This window comes from Labeo rohita, unplaced genomic scaffold (assembly GCF_022985175.1).
Source record: "Labeo rohita strain BAU-BD-2019 unplaced genomic scaffold, IGBB_LRoh.1.0 scaffold_54, whole genome shotgun sequence".
Taxonomy (NCBI): domain Eukaryota; kingdom Metazoa; phylum Chordata; class Actinopteri; order Cypriniformes; family Cyprinidae; genus Labeo; species Labeo rohita.
The window spans coordinates 1070067-1076690 of NW_026129462.1; the positions used below are offsets into that span (position 1 = coordinate 1070067).

Here is a 6624-nt window from a genome sequence, read left to right on the forward strand (position 1 = left end):
TATACCAACATTCTGATTATTCAAAAATGTAATGTAGATAGCATAAAGGTAGCCCATACGGATCCAGATAATGAAACAAAATAATAATAATAATAATAATAATAATAATAATAATAATATCAATAATAACCAAAGTTCCACACCTGAAATGCTATGCTTATCTGCTGTAGATCTCCACAGTCTTTCCACACGACCTGAAACCAAAAAATAGTAATAATAATTTAATACTTTGTATTTCATTCAGACATTACAGTCTATACTGAGACAATGATCTGGAAGCTGAGCAGGAAAGGTTAACAGTGATGTTTTGGTCCACTATGTGACTTTAGCTCAATTTATAGAAAGTAAACTTATATTACTTACTTTGACTTAGCTGCATCATATTACTGCCTACAGTAGCAGTGTAACTGTCCAGGATGGATGCAGTTTTCATAATCAACGACCCCATATGTAATGACGTGCATAATATAGATGTAGACGAGCAAATGCGCCCAGAATTTGAATGCAACGCTTTTTAATTCCAAGTTAGATTGAACGTTTTCCCATAGAAAACCATGGAGGACCAAATTCTGAGTACTTAAAAAAAAAACATATGTACAGGAGAATATAAAAGGTGAAAAGCGCATACCTCGCGATTTAACATTATCATGCTGCGTTCATATTCATAATCAATAAAGTGTACAGCCTACTGAATTCGCTCTAAAAACGTTTTTGATATCACTTAGGTAACGTTAGCCACCTTCAGCGTTTCAAAGGCTGCGTCCGAAAGCCTAGTCAGCGGACTTGCTGCCTTGCTGCCTTATCAGACAGTGACTTCGAAGGCTGCAAAGGAAACTCTAGAAACAGTTTCGAACAGACTTCAGAGGCAGCAGAACGTGACGCCGTTAGGTTACCTAACGGTTAAGTTGCAGATTTTGGAGAATTAATACATAAAGACCTCAATGTCATTATCCACCGAAGGTCTGTGCGTCAGAGAAGACGACTGAGAATGGCAGCTACTTTTTGCTTAAATAAATAAAAGCACTGATGCAAGTAATATTGCAGAACAGATCATTGTTATTAGTGGCTGTTTCGTTATTATTGGTAGTATATTGTAAATATTATTCTTATTCACTAAGTACTCATTTGAACCCTTTTAACCTTTTTTTTTAAAAAAACTATTATTACAAACAATATTATTTATTATGCTTTTTACACTATTACTATTCATAAAGTATATCATGGTCAAGACCTCATCTATTATATAAAGTAACAAGTCTAATTTCACCAGAATATCTTTATTTATATAGCCTATATGACGCACATGCACAGAATTGTGGGAAATCGAAGGCAGCGAAGGATACATCTATGCTGCCTTCAAAATTCCATCAGATGAAGGTACCTCCGGAGACAGGAAGTGAAGCAGAATTAGAATTTGGATGTGCCTTGATGCCTTCCTGCCTTGGAATGCTGCCTCCGAAGGCAGCATTTTAGAGCTTTCGGACGCAGCCTTAAAATGTCCCGCATTTTTAGAGTTTGAAAAACTGCCGGGTACTTCCGGATAAGCAAAGACCTTTTAACGTTATATACACTCGAACGGATTTTGATACGAATAACAAGTTTACTAAAGCTTGTTGCTAATTTAGCAACAAAGGAGAGATACCCCCAGGGGTGCCCGAGAGGGGGGGAAAATGAGCACCCCAATAGGACAGACCTAAGAATGACGACACAGGATAATGGAACAACGACAACGACAGTACAGTGCATCTGCGGCAAGAGCTGCAAGAACGAGAGGGGCTTAAGAATCCATCAAGGCAGGATGAGATGTCTGAAAGCAGCAGTGACGACGACACAACGCACAGAAGTCACAACTTCTGGTAAGACGCAGGAGGAGCCAGGCCTGGAGGCAACCCATAGTGCCCAGAGCCTCCTAGTGTCGCCAACATCTGCTGCCAGCCACTCGCATGCCATGCTAGGCTGCCCTCAAGTGACAGTACCTTCTGACAGCTCACAGAGCCCCCAATACCAGCAAGCGGCAGCCACAAGAACTGACTGTGGCCCTTTGGCTCAACCAAGGATCCAGTGGCCTCAAGCCTTAAAGAAAGCTGAGTGGCACCAGTTCGCCGAGGACGTGAACCAGATCCTGGAAGTGACAGGCAAGGGGGATGTGGACCATCGACTGTTAACAATGACCACACTCATAGTGAACTTTGCAGCTGAGCGATTCGGAACTGTGACATCCAAACCCACTCCATCGGCATACACTCAAAGCCACAGAGTAAGGAAAATTAAATGTCTCAGGGAAGAGCTCAAGCTACTGAAGAGGCAGTATAAGGCAGCAGGGGAAGAAGAGAGGGTTGGCCTTGTAGATCTGAGAGGAATCCTGAGGAAACAACTCTTGACCCTTTGTAGGGCAGAGTCCCACAGGAGGAGGCGGAAAGAGAGAGCAAGGAAGAGGGCAGCATTCTTGGCCAACCCTTTCAAGTTGACCAAGCAGCTCCTTGGACAAAAGAGGACTGGCCAACTCACCTGCTCCAAGGACACTATTAATAACCACCTCAAGGCCACTTACTCTGACCCAAACAGAGAACGACCGCTGGGGCCATGCGATGCACTGCTGATACCACCAGAGCCCACATCAGAGTTCAACCTGAAGGAGCCCTGCCAGAGTGAAGTGGAGGAAGTGGTGAGGAGAGCAAGGTCAAGCTCAGCACCAGGCCCGAGTGGAGTGCCTTACAAGGTATATAAGAACTGCCCAAAGCTTTGACACAGGCTCTGGAAGGCCTTGAAAGTTATCTGGAGAAGAGGGAAGATCGCCCAGTCATGGAGGTACGCTGAGGGAGTGTACATCCCAAAAGAGGAGAAGTCTGAGAACATCGACCAGTTTCGGGTCATCTCCTTGCTTAGCGTGGAGAGCAAAATATTCTTCAGCATTGTGGCTAAGAGACTCTCCAACTTCCTGTTGAGCAATAAATACATCGACATGTCTGTGCAGAAGGGAGGTATACCAGGGGTCCCAGGTTGCCTGGAACACACAGGCGTGGTAACCCAGCTCATCAGTGAGGCAAGAGAAGGCAGGGGGACCTGGTGGTGCTGTGGCTAGACCTCACGAATGCATACAGCTCAATACCCCACAAGCTGGTGGAGGTCGCACTGGAGAAACATCACGTACCCCAGAAGGTGAAAGGCCTCATTCTGGACTATTACAGCAAGTTCAGCTTAAGAGTCTCCTCTGGCCAGTTAACATCAGATTGGCACCAGCTTGAGGTAGGGATAATCACTGGTTGTACCATCTCAGTGACCCTCTTTGCGCTGGCAATGAACATGATGGTCAAGGCAGCTGAGATAGAGTGTAGAGGCCCCCTCAGCAAGTCTGGAGTAAGGCAACCTCCCATCAGAGCCTTCATGGACAATATCACGGTGACAACAACCGCGGTACCAGGAGCAAGATGGATCCTCCAAGGGTTGGAGAGGCTCATGGTATGGGCACGCATGAGCTTTAAACCTGAAAAATCCAGATCCTTGGTGCTAAAGAAGGGGAAAGTCACAGATGAATTCCGCTTCAGGCTGGGACAACATCAAATCCCATCATTCACTGAGAAACCAGTAAAGAGCCTCGGGAAGGCCTTTAACTGTAGCCTCAATGACAGAGACTCCATCAGGGAAACCAGCACTGATATGGAGGGTTGGTTGAGAGCAGTGGATAGATCAGGGCTCCCAGGAAGATTCAAGGCTTGGGTCTACCAACATGGAATCCTCCCAAGACTCCTCTGGCCCCTGCTCATCTATGAGGTCCCCATGACGGTGGTTGAAGGTTTTGAGCAGAAGGTGAGCAGCTATCTACGCAGATGGCTGGGATTGCCACGCAGCTTAAGTAACATCGCTCTGTATGGGAAGACCAACAAGCTCAGACTTCCTTTTGGCTCAGTCAGGGAGGAGTTCATTGTGGCACGGGCACGGGAATACTTGATGTATTCTGGATCCAGAGATGCGAAAGTGTCCGGGGCAGGGATTGTCGTTAGGACAGGGAGGAAGTGGAGGACAGCAGAGGCAGTCCAACAAGCTGAAACTCGGCTGAAGCACAAGGCCATCCTTGGGTCAGTAGCGCAAGGCAGAGCCGGACTTGGGAGCCTAACAGCAACCCGGTACAACTTGGCCAGCGGGAGGGAGAGGCAGAGGTTGGTGGAGGAGGAGGTGCGTACTTCAGTTGAGGAGGAGAGAACCAGCAGAGCAGTGGCCATGCGGCAGCAAGGTGCCTGGATGAAGTGGGAGCAGGCGATGGAGCGGAATGTCACCTGGAAGGACATCTGGACATGGAACCCCCAGAGAATCAGGTTCTTGATCCAAGGGGTCTACGACATTCTTCCCAGTCCATCTAACCTGTACACATGGGGCAGAGTAGAGACACCTGCATGCCCGCTGTGTTCCAAGCCAGGGACACTAGAACACATCTTGAGCAGCTGCTCAAAGGCACTAGGCGAGGGCCGGTATCGGTGGAGACACGATCAGGTCCTTAAGTCAATTGCTGAGGCAATCAGCAAGGGGATCAAGGACAGCTGATACCGCCAAGCCACAGCCAAGGCCATTCACTTCATCAAGGAAGGACAAAGTCCAGAGAAAACATCAAAGAGCTGCTCTGCTGGGTTGCTCTCCACGGCCCGAGACTGGGTGAGACCCGAGACCAGTCCACACTGAGACCTGATATCATCTTGGTCTCTGAGGCCACAAGACAGTTAATCTTGCTAGAGCTAACAGTGCCCTGGGAGGAGAGGATGGAGGAGGCTCAGGAGAGAAAGAGGGAAAAATATCAGGAGCTGGTGGAGCAGTGTCGGATAAATGGGTGGAGGACCAGGTGTATGCCAGTGGAAGTAGGCAGTCGGGGATTTGCCAGCCATACCCTGAGCAAGGCCTATGGTACACTGGGCATAACAGGCGTCAACCGAAGAAGAGCCATAAGTAACAATGTGGAGGCAGTGGAGAAAGCATCCAGATGGCTCTGGTTGAAGAGGGGAGAACGGTGGGGGCGGTAGCATGCCACTGGGACACAGGCCGGGGTCTGATCAGCCTCGGTCGGGTCGTCTGGAGGAGGGTGTCTGTTGCAAGACCCGAAACACCCCGTGAGTCCAGGAAACAACACTGATGATGTGTCCAAGGTCGAGCATCAGGAGATGTTTCTGAAACTAGCTTCAAAACTAAATAACACAAATGCGCAGCTACACTATAAAAATATTGTTTACATGTTGTGTGAAAGACTTACCTCAGTGGTTGTCATGATGTCTGCTGTAGTATTGTCAGAATTTGTTGTAGTTGGTGAAACAGGCTCACTGAAAAAATAGCGCCTTATTTTCTCACACATTTCCGAATGGATGGCCTGAAATAAATTCAAATCATTCCCGCGCGCCGTTCCATCCTTGTTGTCCAATACAGAAACAACTCAGCCAACCGTCGTGGGCGGAGCTAAACTAGCAGCAAATTTGAATCGCGCCCAAATACTACAAATACTATAAATACTATACAAATACTATTATTTGACCTTAAAAACTCACATTAACCTTCATATAATTAACGACCTTCAATGGTAATAAAAACACTTTGACTAAATGATATGTGGTTCGATTTTTCTTATTTTTACAGGAATAATCTTTAATTATTACATGACATTTTATGTTAAATTACTCTGTGAAAATATGGAAAATTTCCTTTAAAAAAAAAAGAAAATGTATGTAATATCAAAATACAAGCAATTATCTGTAAATTTAATAGTGGAACTTTAAAATACAGAAAATATCTGTAAAACAACAGGTATTTCATCGTATAATGAAAAAAAGGTAAAATACTGTAAAAACAAAAAAACGACATTTACGTGTAAAATTACATTTATTTTTAACAGTGTACTGACTCAAATTAATAATCAATAATTAATTGTTATTTTACCAATTTGCGCGCAACCCCCGGCGTGTTCTCGCATGAACAGGTGTCATTTCTGTCACTGTCGGCATCCTCTCTGACTGGGCTGCGGGACGAAGCGGGCGCGGGCGCAATCATATTTCAAAGGAAGCCGACGCTACTGTCCTGACCGCTTCAGTGTCTTTACGGGTGTTTTTAGGAAATATTTGCATTTATTCCCGTGCGATTGGATTAGTTCTTAATGTGGTGGACTGTCATGATTTTGGCTTTGATTGATTTATGCAAGACACATCAGAGTGAATTTAGAAGAGGGTATACGCAAAGCCGACTGATCTCTTGCATTACACCACTGGGCTTCACCATAAGATTTTTTTTAGAATGTCCCAACCAGTACATTTAATGATGACGACAATTGTTATTTCATTTCGTTAAGCCGTCACCCCTTATGAAGATTAACCATGGTTTTATTATAGAAAAGTTTCTCATTATTACGAGATACTAAGTCAAAATTATGAGAAAGTTTCTCATTATTACGAGAAAGTTTCTCATTATTTCGAGATACTAAGTCATTATTATGAGAAAGTTTCTCATTATTTCAAGATACTAAGTCATCATTTCCAGAAAGTTTCTCATTATTTCGAGAAAGTTTCTCATTATTATGAGAAAGTTTCTCGTTATTACGAATTTATTTTTTTCAGAATCTTATTACTTTTTAACTCATTATTACGAGAAAGTTTC

The 6624-nt window shown here is 44.7% G+C and overlaps 1 pseudogene; it reads left to right on the forward strand.

The window, feature by feature from the left end:
- Window positions 1-1699: 1699 nt before the first annotated feature.
- On the forward strand, window positions 1700-5009 carry LOC127161072 (uncharacterized; annotated as a pseudogene).
- Window positions 5010-6624: the final 1615 nt, after the last annotated feature.